This window comes from Pongo abelii, chromosome 5 (genome assembly GCF_028885655.2).
Source record: "Pongo abelii isolate AG06213 chromosome 5, NHGRI_mPonAbe1-v2.0_pri, whole genome shotgun sequence".
Lineage (NCBI taxonomy): Eukaryota > Metazoa > Chordata > Mammalia > Primates > Hominidae > Pongo > Pongo abelii.
The window spans coordinates 109824645-109840642 of record NC_071990.2 but is presented as its reverse complement, the minus strand read 5'-3'; positions in this window follow the sequence as shown (position 1 = coordinate 109840642).

Genomic DNA, 15998 nt, shown 5'->3' with positions numbered 1-15998 from the left:
CGTCCAGGCAATGACTGCTCAAGGTCTCCTAGGCAGGGAGGCAGGTCTTTGACCCAGACACAGCATCATCTCCACTGCACCACACCCTCTTCACATTGGAGGTGTACTTCCAGGAAAAGGGACTCTGGCGCCAAGGTATAATTGGAAGAGATATGCTGCATTCCTAAGCACAAGCACATATTTCAAGGGGAAAATAGGAGCTTCAGCTTGATCATTCATGCCACAGCCTTCATGAGCCTGACTCTGTCAACAAAGTGCATTGAGAACGGGAAATCAGGCGTGGAATTTGTGGTGGAGAATACTCCCCCTTATAAAAATATGTGAAGCTTATGATATCATATTATTTTAGCATTTGTCATACTTCTTTCTCTCTTCCTCGAGGGCACCAGTGAACAATGGACAGGTAGGTTACATTTCTCTTCTCCACCTTTGCCTAGTCCTCACTGACAGTTTCCATCCAAAGTAGATTAGCTAGGAAACTGACACTCTTGCCACACACACGTGTGTGGGAATGTACTCCAACACACGTGCATACACACATGCTTGCTTGTGGATACCACCTTCTAAAAACAGCTCTATTGAGATATAAATTCAGATACCATATAATTCCTTCATTTAAAATGCACACTGTGATTTTTGGCATATTACAACATTTAAAATGGTGACATAACATACAACTTGCCATTTTAACTATTTTTAGTGGTATTAATTACATTCACAATGTCGTGCATGACATTACAATACAATCATTAAAACCATCTATTTCAAACGGATACTATTTTTTTTGGTCCCTCTCTTTTTCCCTTTCTCTCTTCCTCCTTCCTTTTTCTTATGTTTATTTTTCAGTTTTTTAGGAGACAGGGAAAGTCCATCTCGCCTCCAGCCCTGGCCTTCCCCATGCATGCAAATCCCCACTGCTCTTCTTGACACTCCTCTACTTATCCAACCTAGGCTCAAACTGGAAGGCAAGACCTGACCATATGACCTGATCATATGTGAGTTTCTGTCTGCACCCAAGTCTCTAGGACACAGAGGGAACATCTTGCTTCTGGGACATTCCCCAGGTGCTGAGCTCCCCTGCCTGAAGGGAGCTGCTTGAGGACTGAGCTGTGCATCCTCATTCTGGACCCTGGTCTTTGCTACAGGGGCTCAGTGATGTCTGCAGAGTGGCCTTGGGGGCCCCTACATTGTCTGGCCCAGATGCAAGCACCTACTGATGTTCCACAAGGAATCTCTCCCCAGACCAATGTTAGGTTTGGATGTTTTCTTCTTTCTCGTCATCTCCTTTGCTTCCTGTTACTTTTTACTCATCCTAACAAGTGTGAAAAAAGAACCTTCTGAAAATTCCATCTGATTGGGTCTAATAAGAGCTCAGCATTTGATGCTTTCCCCCATGGCTGGTGGGGGAAAGTTTGCTTCTGAACAGTGTTAAGTGCTGGACCCTTATTTCTGTGTTCTAGGAGGGCAACCCCCTGCCCTACCCACCCAGTAATCCACTCAGAGGGAAGAGAAGGAAGGATGAATGGCTTTCCAGAAGAGAAAGCACAGTTCTCAAGTGGAGCCTTGGGTCTCTCTGCACAGGACTGACTGACGAGCCTATCTGTAGAGCTCCTACTAAGCCCAGTCTCCTGTCTCCTCCACCACCAAAAGGCATCCTTTGGTGATGTCATTACTGTCATTCACCGTGAATATGGACAATCCACAGCCAAGGATCTTTTGTGTAATTAAATGTACTAGCTTGACAGCTCCAAAATGAGGGGGTAATAGTTACTGGATGTAAAGTGGCTTTTCTCTAATCCTGAGTGACGGCATGCTGTTGCTAGGTGCCTGTTTTTCTGCCTTTCAAATACAAAGTGACTAATGGGGTATATTTCATAACACATCTGCAAGTACGTAGTTCTTCTTATACTTCCATGCCCTTTAAAATATTATTATCTGCCAACACTTGGACTATGTGCTTGTATGCAAATTAGACATAATAAAGGAAGAAGGGAGAAGTTCTTTGCTCTTGAAAAATCATATTTATAAGGTTAACAAGATTTATATATTACATCAGGGAACTGGGGTTAGAATGCAAAACTTTATCAATGTAACTCGGCAACAATAAAGATCCTCTGGTGTCTTCCCCTGTATGAGATCAAAACTTTTTATCTACACTGAGGTTTAATTAGATTTTTTAAATTCTCAAAAAATCAAAATACATAGAATCCAACTTCAGGAACAAATCAGATATTCTAAGTTGAATGTTTTTGATTGGCAGTGCCAAGAACAGGAATAGTGTTTTAAAAACATATCTCTTTGCATTTAAAAAATCAAGTTAAACCTTTCAATGAATTATCCATTTAAGCCAGGAAAGTGGGTACTCCTATTTTCTGGATAAAAAGGAAAATACCAGGAGAATTCAATCTAATAAAAGAAAATTCACCAAGAAAGGAAGGATTTACAAACACACACACAAATGTACATATGAACTACTTTATAAACAAACAAGAAAATATTCTGGATCCAGTTTGCTCAAATAATGGGATATGATCTAGCAAATATTCTGTTTATAGGGAATTCTGTCTTGATCTTAGAGCATGTATCTAGTATTAAAATAGAAGCTTAATCAAGTTTGTACTTGCTGAACAATCAGATATCAGCAAAATCTACTCAACACGAAAGCAGTTCTGATGAGTAAGTTATTGGTGATGACTCAAAGGCACTTTAGGATCTTGCAGCATTGGGGATCATTATTATAAACATGAAGTCATAACTATCTTTGTAGTCATGCACCAGTGACAGAGTAACAGTTCCAGTTGACAGGATGTTGGGTTCATCAAATTTAGATGTTCTTAAAAGGTTTCAAGCAGCCAGCAGTCGGTGGATTCACCCAGCATATCTAGGAAAGGGCAGAGTCCATGTCAGTTTTGCTTCTTATTGGGTGCACCTTGGCACAGTCCTGGGCATATAGTACACATTGGATAAATGTTTGCTGAATAATATGAATGAATGAATGAATGAATGAACGAATGAGTGAATGGCAGAAAGTTAAGCTGAAATTTTTCTGTTTGAGAATTTCTCCTCATGACCAAAGCTGAGATGTGGAACAAGTGGCCCCATATTCTAAAGAGAGATGCAGCTTACCAACCATGCAGGACTGGTTAAGAGTTGGCCAAAACAATAGATAGATACAGATAGAAGTATAGAGATGTGGTTTTGGATTGATTGTAAGGGATTTCTTGTAAAAAGCACTGTGCATTTATTTTCCTTTTCCTCTCATTGAGTGAGGTGGTAGAGGTGGGCTGCTTCTCTGCCCCTTGAGGCAAGTAAAGATAGCTTCAGGAGAGTGTGGGAGTCAGAGCAGAGTTTAAAATCTCCCTTTCTGGTAGATGTTTGCTGAGTTGCAGGGTCTTGGCCTGCCCTGGTTGCCACCATCTTGGGGAGCAAAAAGCTCTCGGCAAGGCTTGCTTTTCAGAGTTTAATAGGGGGAACATATTTTCATGGGCCACATGAACTCTGAAGATGGCAGTCGAGCTTGAGTCCTCTTAATAGGTCCCCAGCCATGGGCCCTGACTGCCAGGGCCAGGTGAACCCGACATGAGACGGCCATGTGCGGTGTCCCAATGACCCTTGGGTTGAAGGGGAATCCTAAGAATCTGCCAGGGAGGGTACTCTTCCAAGTCCAGGCACTGCAAGGCACAGGACCTGGGGCAGGGGGATGGGGTCGCTCCAAAGTACCTGGCTAAAGTACCTTATAAGAACCAGTATTTCAGCATCTGTATTCAAAGAATGCCAATGGCTAGACAACAGCAGCTGGGAGCAAAGGAAAAAGACATTTTTGCTTCTTTCCCTCTCCCCCAACTCTCTGCCCTACCCTGGGAGCAAAAATCAGCTAGTGAGTGACAAGAGACAGAGCAATAATAAAAGACAGACTATGCAATCTTTACGAGCTTGGGTCAGACCTGAGCTCAGGGGAAGGGAAAGAGCATGGAACTTGATGGGAAACAGTTTTAAACTGTTTTAACACTAGGCTTTTTAAAACACTCTAACATGAAAACAGCTCAACATAAAAGGGACTGAATTGTGTGGGATCTGCCTGAGATGTTTACTAGTGGAAGAAGATCTGACAGAGAAGGTTGGAAGGGCAGTGATGGGAGTTGAGGGAGGAGAAGAAGCTGCTATTTCCTGGTTATGCCATATCGAGTTCAGCCCATGTGATATATTTGATTCCATTCAATAAGTGAATGAAAGAATGAATAAATGAATGAATTTCTGTATAATTTGGTGCTATGGCCACCTGTCCAGTGGCCCCTGCCCACCCTACATACGACAGGAGTCCAGATGATGTCTTCACCTCAGCACAGGCAGAGGGCAGGATAAGGCCTGTCCACCAGCTTTGGAGGTGAAGCTGTGAAGTCACCAAGTCAGTGAGTCAGGGAAGGCTGACCTCAGGGCACTCCGGACTTCTCCCAGGTGTGCTGTGGGTTGATGATTCAGTCTCACCTTATCAAATCTCGCAACTGCTGAGTGTTACTTCGGCCCCAATAAGAAATGACTTTCGGGGGCAAATTAGCAAAGTATCCAGGTGTGATATCACCCTCTGTTTGGTACTGAGGTAAGGACATCTCCACTTTGGACACTCTCTGGACAATAAGCCTGAGATTACTGTAAGAAGTATAGACACTTCTCCCCCTGTGGCTCTCTGTGTTATGGGGACCAACCCTGTGCAAGATGGGTGAATGTTCCCAATTTAACCATTTCTCCCTAGATGAGCACAGCACAGGTTCTTTCCTGGAGACATCAGTGAAATTAAGTTGGCAAGAAGGTCTCTTCTAATCCTGCTGTTTTAGCACAAGGCTTCTGGTGGGCCCCACGGCATCATCCTTGTTTTTCTTTTGTAACCTGATTGTATTGCCTTGGAACTGACTGATCACTTGTCTGTCTCTTCTTCTAGGGCAGGAGTTTTATTTTATTCATGATTCTACCCTAAAGGTGCCAGGCACAGAGTAGACCCTTGATAAATGCTGGTTAAGTGAATGAAATTGATTTGCTTTGATGGGTCTCCCTGAGACAAATGGAGCTATCTATATACCAGACCCATTTTCCAGAAGGAGTCACTGAGGCACAGACAGGTGGGGTGGTTTGGCCAACATCCCATGGTGAAGTAGTTGGACAGATGAGACTAGAGTAGGCTGACGGACTGCAAAAAATAACTATGAAGCCAAATGTCTCAGTCAACACAAGCCAAAGCTAGTTGCCTAGAGGCCAGAATACATTCTCCAAGCATAGACTCTTAGCACAGAGCCCAGACAGTCATAATGCCACCATTGCTGGCATTTTGCAGGTTACTGAATGGTTTCATAGCCATTAACTTCCTTACTCTTCACAGGGGCATGGACAGAACCATAACAGACATTACTGTTCACATTGTACAGGTCCAGAGAGGTTACAGGATGTGCCTGATGATGCACAGCTATTAAAGGAGGAAGGCATCATGAACTCCAATCATGTGATCTCAAATCTGTGAGCTTCCCACCAAACCTAGTCAAACCCAACCAAACAAGAGCACACGGAGCATCTTCAGGATCCACCCAGATGCCCCCTGTTAGTTACAGATCAATGTCAGGAGCGACGTCTTTTGATTTTCATGTATCTTTTTGAGGTCCTTCCACTTCGCCCCATATGAGTTCACCTTGGCTAGGCAGCACTCTTGTTCCCAGGAAGAGTGATGACACAGTCCCTCCTCCTGGTTCCCTGGTTGTATCCTGGCAGCCTGTCTGCAGAATCCAGTTCTGACTTGGGCCACCACAGCAGTGCTGCACCTGGGCAGGGCAGATTACTGGGATGTAGAAGTGGCTCTGGAGTGAACACACTTGCCTCTGGGAGAGGCTACTCTGCCAGCTGTCATTTACCACTCAATATGTCAGGCAAGAAGTGAGACTGACAGCATTCTTCCCTTTGTGTCTCAAATACACATGCTTTTGTTTCTACTGGCAACATTCTATATAGTTAGTTCTCTTTGGAGGAGTATCTCGGCATTAAGATAAAGGAGCTCCTGAAATTTGGCAGATTCAAGGGTCTAATTTACGAAGTTGGGACCAGAAGATGAAATGGCTTTCGAGGTTTTGTTCAAATTGTTAAAAGAGATGCCAAAAGATGTCTTTTTATGTACAGCTGGCTTCATTTTTTAATGTCAGTACCAGCTTACTGTTGAAGGTAACAAATGACACATTGTAATATCTTGCCCAGTTAATTTTTAAAAGGAAATTCAGGAGGAGAGCCTAAAACTACTTTTTTTGTTTTTTAATGACAAAGCATATTTAGACAGACTAAATTTGGCAAAATAAATAAGCAAATACAAGCTCAGCGGCTTCAATTTACCAAAACTTATTTTAAAAGCAAGAGGAGACATGAAAGGCAAAAATTCTACTCAAATCTAAACAGCTTCTAAGGAAAATTCCTGTAACCTTGAAGAATAATAAAGGCTCACGGATATATTTGGAATTTCTGAATGGGAGCACTGTTTCCCGAGAGCATTTTTAACATCCCAAGTGAAAAATGAGAACAAGGCTTAAATTGTTTGGTAAAGAGCAAAGAACCCTTTGGTTTCAGAAAAAAGAGAGGGAGACAGCAAGAGTCAAAATGCTGTGAGGGGCTGGAGTTCTCTATGAAACAGGAACACTGGTAGCTATTGCCAGAAAACTTTCTCATGCAAAGAGTGTACTTTGCCACATGCAAAGAGTGTACATTACAATCATCTTTCCTTTCTTCCTTTCTTTCTTCCTTCCTTCCCTTGCTTCCCTTGCTTTCTGCCCTCCCTGCCGCCCTCCCTCTCTCCCTCTTTCTCTCTTTCTTTTTTTGACAGAGTCTTGCTTTGGGCTCAGGCTGGAGTTTTGTGCCCCAGTCTCAGCTCACTGCAACCTCTATCTCCTGGGTTCAAGCAATTCTCCTGCCTCAGCCTTCTGAGTAGCTGGGATTACAGGCATGCGCCACCATGCCCAGCTAATTTTTGTATTTTTAGTAGAGATGGGGTTTTGCTATGTTGGCCAGGCTGGTCTTGAACTCCTGACCTCAGGTGATCCGCCCACCTCGGTCTCCCAAACTGCTGGGATTACAGGCGTGAGCCATGGCGCCCAGCCTACACCACACTTTAATGTCAAATAAATGAAGGGAGAAGTGCCAAATAACTTCTACAATAGGTTCAGATTTTGAACTTTTCCCCTTTGGCAACGTCACCTCAGTTGTTTGAAACAAAGCAGTGACCTCTACCAGTGATTTCTGGCTCCTCTTGTGACTTCAAAACAGACCCTAGCCTTGTATCCGTCTTCTCTCTTCCTTGCCACCACTGCCAGCAAGCAGCAATCAATAGAACTTGGTTGGGCCTTTTCAGATTTTATTTAGTGAGAGTAAATGTGGCCTCCTCCCCTTCGCCCTACCCCACTGGAGTTTTTCCTCAGTGGCCAGGCTGCAAATCTTGCCCCCGATCCCTTTGTTCCACCGACCTGAGGTTGCCTGAGCAAAGCCGATACTTCACCAGAGACTAATTTTAGGCGTTTTACTACAACCACTAACCAACTAACCAGCGTCACAAATGGGATCAGTTTGCTAATTAGAAGCCCTTGGCTTCTAGAGCCCTGGGCTGCAATCATCCCCCATGGCCTCAGGAAATGGGAAAGAGGTGCCACAGACCCTGGATGAGGGCGAGGGGACCATTTGTTGGACCCCATTCAAGGCTCCTTCAAAGACTGGAAAGAGAAAGGCTGCCCCAAAGTGCAGCTTCAAGAGCCGGCTGGAGGCTGGAAACCTGAAACACCACTCAGAAATAGTATGTCTTGGGGCCGGGTGCAGTGGCTCACGCCTGTAATCCCAGCACTTTGGGAGGCCAGGGCGGGCGTATCACGAAGTCAGGAGATCGAGACCATCCTGGCTAACATGGTGAAACCCTGTGTCTACTAAAAAATACAAAAAAATTAGCTGGGCATGGTGGCGGGCGCCTGTAGTCCCAGCTGCTCAGGAGGCTGAGGCAGGAGAATGGCGTGAACCCGGGAGGCGGAGCTTGCAGTGAGTCGAGATCGTGCCACTGTACTTCAGGCTGGGCAACACAGCGAAAGAGCGAGACTCTGTCTCAAAAAAAAAAAAAAAAAGAAAAGAAAAGAAAAGAAATAGTATGTCTTGGATTTAAAATATTTAAATTTAGTATTTCTTGGATTTAGAACATTTAAACATAACCAACAAGCATGTATTACTATGTGCTAAGCACCGGGCTCAATTTAGCGACTCGATAATGTGTGTATGTGTGCACCTCTGTGTGCACCTCCTAGCGGGCACTGAGTGTTGTTTCTGCCTGGCACCACAGTAGTTTCTGTCCTCTCCCTTCCCTGAAGTTAGGATCTTGCAAACTGCAGGTGCCTGAGTCACCTATGGAATCCCACGACCCCAACACACACAGACACATACTCAAGTGCTGGAATATGGGTCTCACACATAGATGTCATTCAGATGTTTGTAGAACTCTTAATTATATGCCAGCCCCGAAGAGAGACTTAGATAAATGAAGTCTAGCCCCTACACTCCAGAAGGCTGTATAATAATGGTGGACATGAAGAGAAGAGCTAACATTTAGGTAATAGGACCTACGACCTAAGCAAAGGAGGAAGTAAACAAATGCACAGTCATGCAATGGGTTTGGCAAAACTTTGCTTTGATGGGCAGGGCAAAACTGCTCACAGGACCCTAGACTGAGGGCAAGGACTTCTTTTACATACTTCCTCCCCTTCTGGCAAAGTGGAAGAGAAAGGAGAATCCGCCTCTTAGCCTGCAGCAGAAGTAGATGCACTTGGACACTAGCTCTTTCCTCTCTCCCGCCCCGTCTCTGTGGCTCTGGCAACAGGGACATCCACCCTCATAGTTTTGCTTAGAAACATGGAAAAGTCAGGACACTGGAGTGTCCTGGGGACAAGTACACTGGGAAGAATATGACAGGAGGAGACTGACTTTCAGGGACAGTTCAGAGGTAAGACTGCAAGTTTTCAGAACTTGCCCAACATTACACACACATACACACACACACACACATACACACACACACAATCTATCCATCCATCTATTGCCCTTTCCACTTTGATTTTAGAAATAAAAATTTAAAAAACAAACAAACAGAGGCCAGAGTATTGTGGGATGGAAGAGGGCTTCCTGTTTGAATACAAACCGTCAACCCAGGATCACAGTTCTCTCCTCACACTCCCTGGAACACATCCCCCCTCCCCTCCTCAATGTTCAAAAGACCCTGGTTTCATGGAAAATAAAGCACACATTACATACGATAATGCCATCTAATTTGAGTTTTTGAGTAAGTACAGTCAGTCCTACACTCCTCGCCCCTACTCGACTCCCCCACCCAAGACTTTCTAATTTTAGAGCTAAGAGCAGAGAACTTGACACTGGGTATGTTTCCATTTACCATGAAAGGCATGTTTCTCCACAAACAACTGGAGGGCAGGCTTGGAAAACAGGTTTAAAGAACAGACTTGTAGAACTTTGGCACGGCAATTCTCTGGAAATATCTACTATCCCATCGAGAGGCAGGAAGTATTGAGAATGAATGTGTGTTCTGGCTTCTTTCAAACAAAATGATTTAATTTTAAGAGTCTCAATTCATAAAATAGCCCAGCTAATCCTCCAAGGAAAATGGGCATATTTTGTTTTTCTTCATTCTTCAAAGAGTATTTGGGCCATGAAAAGAATCTGTACTGGGTTTCCTTAGAAGACTTAATTGGGCAATGTGCCTTATGAGGGAATATAGAATGGTTACAAAAAGAAAAAGTTTAATGGGAATATAAACTTTTTATGGTTTAGAAATTAGAACCAGTTTAACTTCTATGATAGCCACAAATAAAACACACACACACACACACACACACACACACCAGTTTCTTCCAGTTCCTTCAGCAAGCTGTAGTCCATTTCTATAAGTTTGTAGATTTATAGATTTAGGAGCTACTTCTGCAGAAGGAAAAGCAAAGTCTTCATTTGTGAAGCTGACATTTTTGGGGGTTGTTTGTTTGTTTGGTTGGTTTTTGTTTTGTTTTTGAGATGGAGTCTCGCATTGTCACACAGGCTGGAGTGCAGTGGTGTGTTCTCCGCTCACTGCAACTTCCGCCTCCTGGGTTCAAGCGATTCTCCAGCCTCAGCCTCCCAAGTAGCTGGGATTACAGGGGTCTGCCGCCATGCCCAGCTAATTTTTTGTATTTTTAGTAGAGATGGGGTTTCACTATGTTGGCCAGGCTGGTCCTGAACTCCTGACCTCATGATCCGCTTGCTTGAGCCTCCCAAAGTGCTGGAATTACAGGCGTGCGCCACTGCGCCTGGCCTAAAGCTGACATTTTCAAACCTAATGTAGGTCCTCTTTGCCCAAACTATAGGTCAGGTCCTTTTATTGCCATATATATAACCAAGTTATCAATATTTCCCTTGAATCATCATCTTATAACAGGAAAAGCCAGAAAGCATTCTCGATGTTTTAAAAAAATCACACAGGACCACCTGTTCATTCTCCCCATGGCCTCCCTCTCACCTGTCCACCCCTCTCTCACCTGTCCTCTAGGTGCACCTCGTGTATCCTGGTACACAGGCACCGGGCACTTGACCTGCTTTTCTTTCCATTCTAATGCTGCTACCCCCAACAAAGAGCATTTTTTCCCCCTCATGACCTGTTCTTGGGCAAGGCACAGTCTCCCCAACTCCACATTCCTCAAAACAAGCAAATGAGCAATTGGTTTCCCTGTAATTCAAAAGACTTACTGCCAATTCCTTTGTGAAAATCAATGGCGGGTGCCAAAAATAACAAGTACAAGGAAGCTATGAAAGTTCGAGGAATCTCCCCAAGGTCTCCAAGGTATACCCTAGATTGGACCCTGATGTTTTCTTTCTTATGTGACCTCAAGTAGCTTCTCCCAGTTGGTGTTGGGTTTTGGGCCAACCTGTAGAGACTGGAGGCCATGTTACATCTGATGTGGGTTCCGTGCTGGAAGAATTGATCTCTGAATTCTTGGCTATTGTCTAAGGTACACAGACCTATGATGCCAGGCACTGCTGCTCCTCCATCCTGTGCCTGCTGCAGACTTGGCTGAACAATCACAGATCTGTCTCCTAGAGCCTGGATGCCGCCCCAGCATCCTTCTCAGCAAGGTGCTATCAGTAGCCATGAACAGCTCTTTGGATTCGGCAGGTGAGACGGACTTGTCATTCCTGTTCTCCTTGTCCCGTATCCTACGGTCTGAGTGAGATACACTCATCAGCCAGTGGCAAAGGCTGTATCCAGCTTCCAGCAAACACTGGCTGCTTTGCCTCTTGCTTCAGGAAGGATCAGCCAACAGATAGACATTTGGCCAACTTGCCCCAACTCCCTACCAGATGCGTCAGGACTGAGGCTTTTTGTTTGTTTTTAGCAAAATTTAACCTTTACCCAATTAGTGCATACAAATTAGGCAGGGACTAACTACTTCCCTATGAGGAATTTGAGACATTTGGTCTCAGCATGGAAAAGTGAGTTTACCTGATGCAGATGGAACAGTTTGTTCAAGTTAATAGGGAAGGTAGATGTGCCCACTTTCTATGGAATCCTCTTCAGAAGACTTGGTGGACTTGGCGAGTCAGGCTCCTGGCAGGTATGAAGTGGTAGAGGAAGTGACTGAGGTGGTGAGTTTCCTTCACGCTCACGCCCTGTGCTGTGGCCAGTTTATGGGGCACTTGGAAGAAGTTAAAGCAGAGTGCGCACATCCAGTTTATTTTCATGCAGGCAAAGGGCTGGGCTGTCAAAACCTGGAGAGATACACTAAACAGCATCCTCAGACCCAGGTCTTGTCAGAATTTATTTTGACGTGGCTCACAAAGCTGTGATACAGGAGTAAAGAGGCACTTACTCAGGCAGATAGTAAGGGTATGGAAGTCCTTGGTAAGGTTTTCCTTTTAATGAAAAGCAGCCCCAAATCATTTTCCTTTCCAGCAAAGAGCAGCCTATAAAATCGAGCTGCAGACATACATGCAGGCACTTGTGCCAGCCATGTTCAAAATGGCGGCTCCATCTTCCCTTCTCTGCCAGCCACGTGTACAGTAAGAAGCAGACAAGATGGCACCAGCTAAGGGGAAAGTTGATTTGCCTTATAAGATTAGGGTGGGGCGGCCATCCTTCCCTGCGCGCTATGTAAACATCGTACCTGATCAAACCAATCTGTGAGCCCTATATAAATTAGACACCACCTCCTCAAGCCTGACTATAAAATCCGGCACATCCATAGCCAACTGGCTCTTCTCTGGTTCTTTTTCCTCTCAGAAGCCCTCTCTCTCTAACTAGAGAGAGCTGTTTTCCTTTCTCTTTCTCTTTCTTTTGCTTATTAAACCTCCGTTCCTAAACTCCTCATGTGTGTCTGTGTGTCTGTGTCCTAAATTTTCTTGGTGCCAGACTGGGAACCTCGGGTATTTACCCCAGACAACTTAGAGGCTTCAGTTGTACCTTCTTGCTATGATACAAATTGTCTGAATGTATCGAATTGAGGCTGCTGGGAAGAGGAGAGCCTTTCTAATGTGAACACAGAAGTGTAGGTGTCCAGATTCACATGGGCATGGGGTTTGAAAATGAACCTGAGACAGCCTTTCTGTCCCATTCCTGAACTGCCCTGGGTGCCACAGAGTCACAGATTTGAAACACTCCAGAGCCATTTGGAGAAAATGAAGTCACAATTTAAGAAGTCACAGATGAAGCAATATGAATCATGCATAAGTTTCTCTACTGCCTCTGGAGTTTGAGTGTGGGGGTGTGGCTGTGTTATCAAGCATCTGTCCCAGGAGGGTGACTCAGTTTCAGTGGATTGACCACCTAGAAGACACTGTACTTCCGGAATTGGAGATACGTTTCAGAATCAGTACCGAATTGTCTGCTATGAGCCAGACTCCATGCCTCACTCATCACAAATCAGCTGGAATGAAGTTAAGTCATCTCCAGTAAACCTACATCCAAAAATGAGGCATGTTTTTGATTTACTTAAATCCAATAATTGAGGATAGTTCCGTCTTCTAAATATCAATAATTTTCTTTTTGTTTTTTCTTTTTTTTTTTTTTCTTTTTGAGACAGTTTTTTGCTCTTGTTGCCCAAGTTGGAGTGCAATGGCGTGATCTCAGCTCACTGCAACCTCTGCCTCCCGGGTTCAAGCAATTCTCCTGCCTCAGCCTCCCGAGTAGCTGGAATTACAGGCATGTGCCACAACAGCGGCTAATTTTTGTATTTTTAGTAGAGACGGGGTTTCTCCATGTTCGTCAAGCTGATCTCGAACTCCTGACCTCAGGTGATCCACCTGCCTCGGCCTCCCAAAGTGGTGGGATTACAGTCATGAGCCACCGCGCCGGGCCCAATATAAATAATTTTCTTGGCCTGACCACAACTGATTATAAACTAATTCTAGGCCAGTAAACTGTATACTATGACCTGAAAAAAATTATTTGGACTGCTTTTGTGTTACGGATACACATCTACATGTCTGAATAGTGAAACCTTTGCCATAGAAAATGCCATGCATGTCTTGCCACTGAGCTTAAAAAAATTAATAAAAAATAAAAATGTCATGCAGCAGCATGCACAGATAAGGATTTCTGATAGAATGGCTCACAGATGAAAAAGAAACACTCCCCTCTTAGACCCTTGCCTGGCCCTAACCTCTCTGGAGTCTGCATATTCTTGAGGTTAATGTATTTCTTTCTAACTTACCTTTCTTTTAATTTCCAGTCAAATAATTTTTATTTAAATTCAATACGTCCTCAGGCTCAGGGTCCTGATTCCAGTGGGAAAAGTCCCTCTGGGTTCCCTGCTATTTGCCAAGCTGGAATGATTGACACATCCTATGAGTAACAGAGGGCCCAGCCTTTCCTGTTTCAGATCCTGAACCCCTTCTCTGCCCCGCTCATGTTTTCTGCAATGACTCACTCCACTTCTCTCAGCCCTCCCGGCCCCCACCCCTCTCCCTGCAAGTGATCTTTTGGAATTACCATCATAATGGGTAAAAAGAGAAGGAAAAAAAAATAGAACTTCTCTACTACCAAGCAGAGTCTTCTGAGAATATTTTTTTTTTTTTTTTTTTTTGAGACAGTCTCGCTTTGTCATCCAGGCTGGAGTGCAGTGGCGCGATCTCAGCTCACTGCAAGCTCCACTTCCTGGATTCATGCCATTCTCCTGCCTCAGCCTCCCTGAGTAGCTGGGACTACAGGCGCCCGCCACCACACCCGACTAATTCTTTTTCTTTTTTTTTTGTATTTTTAGTAAAGAAGGGGTTTCACCGTATCAGCCAGGATGGTCTCGATCTCCTGACCTCGTGATCCGCCCGCCTCGGCCTCCCAAAGTGCTGGGATTACAGGCGTGAGCCACGGCACTGGGCCAAGAATATTCCTAACAGGAATATCTCAGCTTTCCTTCCGAATCCTCCCAGGGACTGGAACCCTCCAGTAGCTCATTCCTTTTGTCCCCTGCCACCATGCCCTCCGTTCCCAGGCATTTGAGTCCTGACCTGCTTCTCCCACCCAGACGGGGTTCTCTGGCTTTTCTCTGTGTGTGACTCTCTCTGCCAAATGGGCCTCAAGCCTCCAGAAAATCGGGCCCCTTTTCCATCCTTGTATATAAGAGGAAGAATGGGGAAAAGAGAGAACTTATTGAAAAAGAATCCCAGAGAGTACATTCCTCGATCTTTGTCCTGGTGATGCATTAAGAAGGTCACATCCACCGTGTCTGGTTTCACTTCCTTATCTCTCCAAGAGGGGTGGGACCAGAAGACTACCAGGGCCCGCCCAGGTTTAGCAAGATTAGAATTGACCCTCCCTCGGCATGCCCTGGAAATTGGCCTCTGTGGAGCTGACCCCTCCTGGCGATGGGGACTGAGGCTGGTACTGCCCTGAGGATGGGGTAGGAGGAGGAGTGACATGGAAGAGCAGAGTTACAGAACTGGTGGGGGAGACAACCAGCACTTGGAAAAAGGACAGATGAAACAATAAGGGCAAACGTGTCTGGAGCTTCCCAGTGTAGACAGGCTCCCGCTGACATGATCTCCTTTAAAAGCAGGAAGCACTCTGAGCACAGTCCCCACTTTACAGACAGTAAAAATGAGGCTCAGAAACTAAGTAAGCTGTCTAAAGTCACATGACTTGGTAATGCTAGAGCAGAGCCTACAGTCTGCCTTTATTTTTATTTCGTAATTTTTTTTTTTTTTTTTTAGAGACAGAGTCTTGCTCTGTTACCCAAGCTGGAGTGCAGTGGAGTAATCATAGCTCACTGCATCCTCCATCCTCCCACTCCTGGGCACAAGCGATCCTCCTGTTTCAGCCTCCAGAGTAGCTGGGACGACAAGCTTGTACAACATCACCCATACAGACTGCCTTTAAATCCAGTGCTCTTTCCACTGCACCAGGATGACTAAGTTCCTCCTGACTACTTGGCTGTAAAACTCCGGACACTGTTTGCCCCGGGGCAACGGTGTGACCAGGTCCCAGTGACCCTTACCCTGTCACACTACCATTCAGGCCACAGAATGTTTGTTGGGCCATCTCTCTCTCTCTCCTTCTCTTTTTTTTTTATACCTTTTTAATTTACTTTTATGTTCTTTAGTTCCATTTATCAAAACTTTTCGTCATATTCTTATAACTCAATTTCACTTTTGTAAGAAAAGTCACAGCAGCACTTGGGGGTTGGTGAAGGAGAGGCATCACATACGGTGGGATTTGCCTTCTGCATCCCTGGGTATCCCAAGGTGAAGTATGCATTTATTAGGATCTTAAGCCGGGGCAATGTAGATACAGCGGCATTTCTTAAACTTAAGAACTATGGCTCTCTGTTTAAAAACACAAACAACAAAACCCCTCAAACCTCTTAGTATGGATTTAAATTATTTTCACCATGTTTGTTTCTTGAATATGTCCAAATTAAATATAAACTAGATACGACATTTAATAAAAACTCCTTAATCCTATGGCTCTTAGG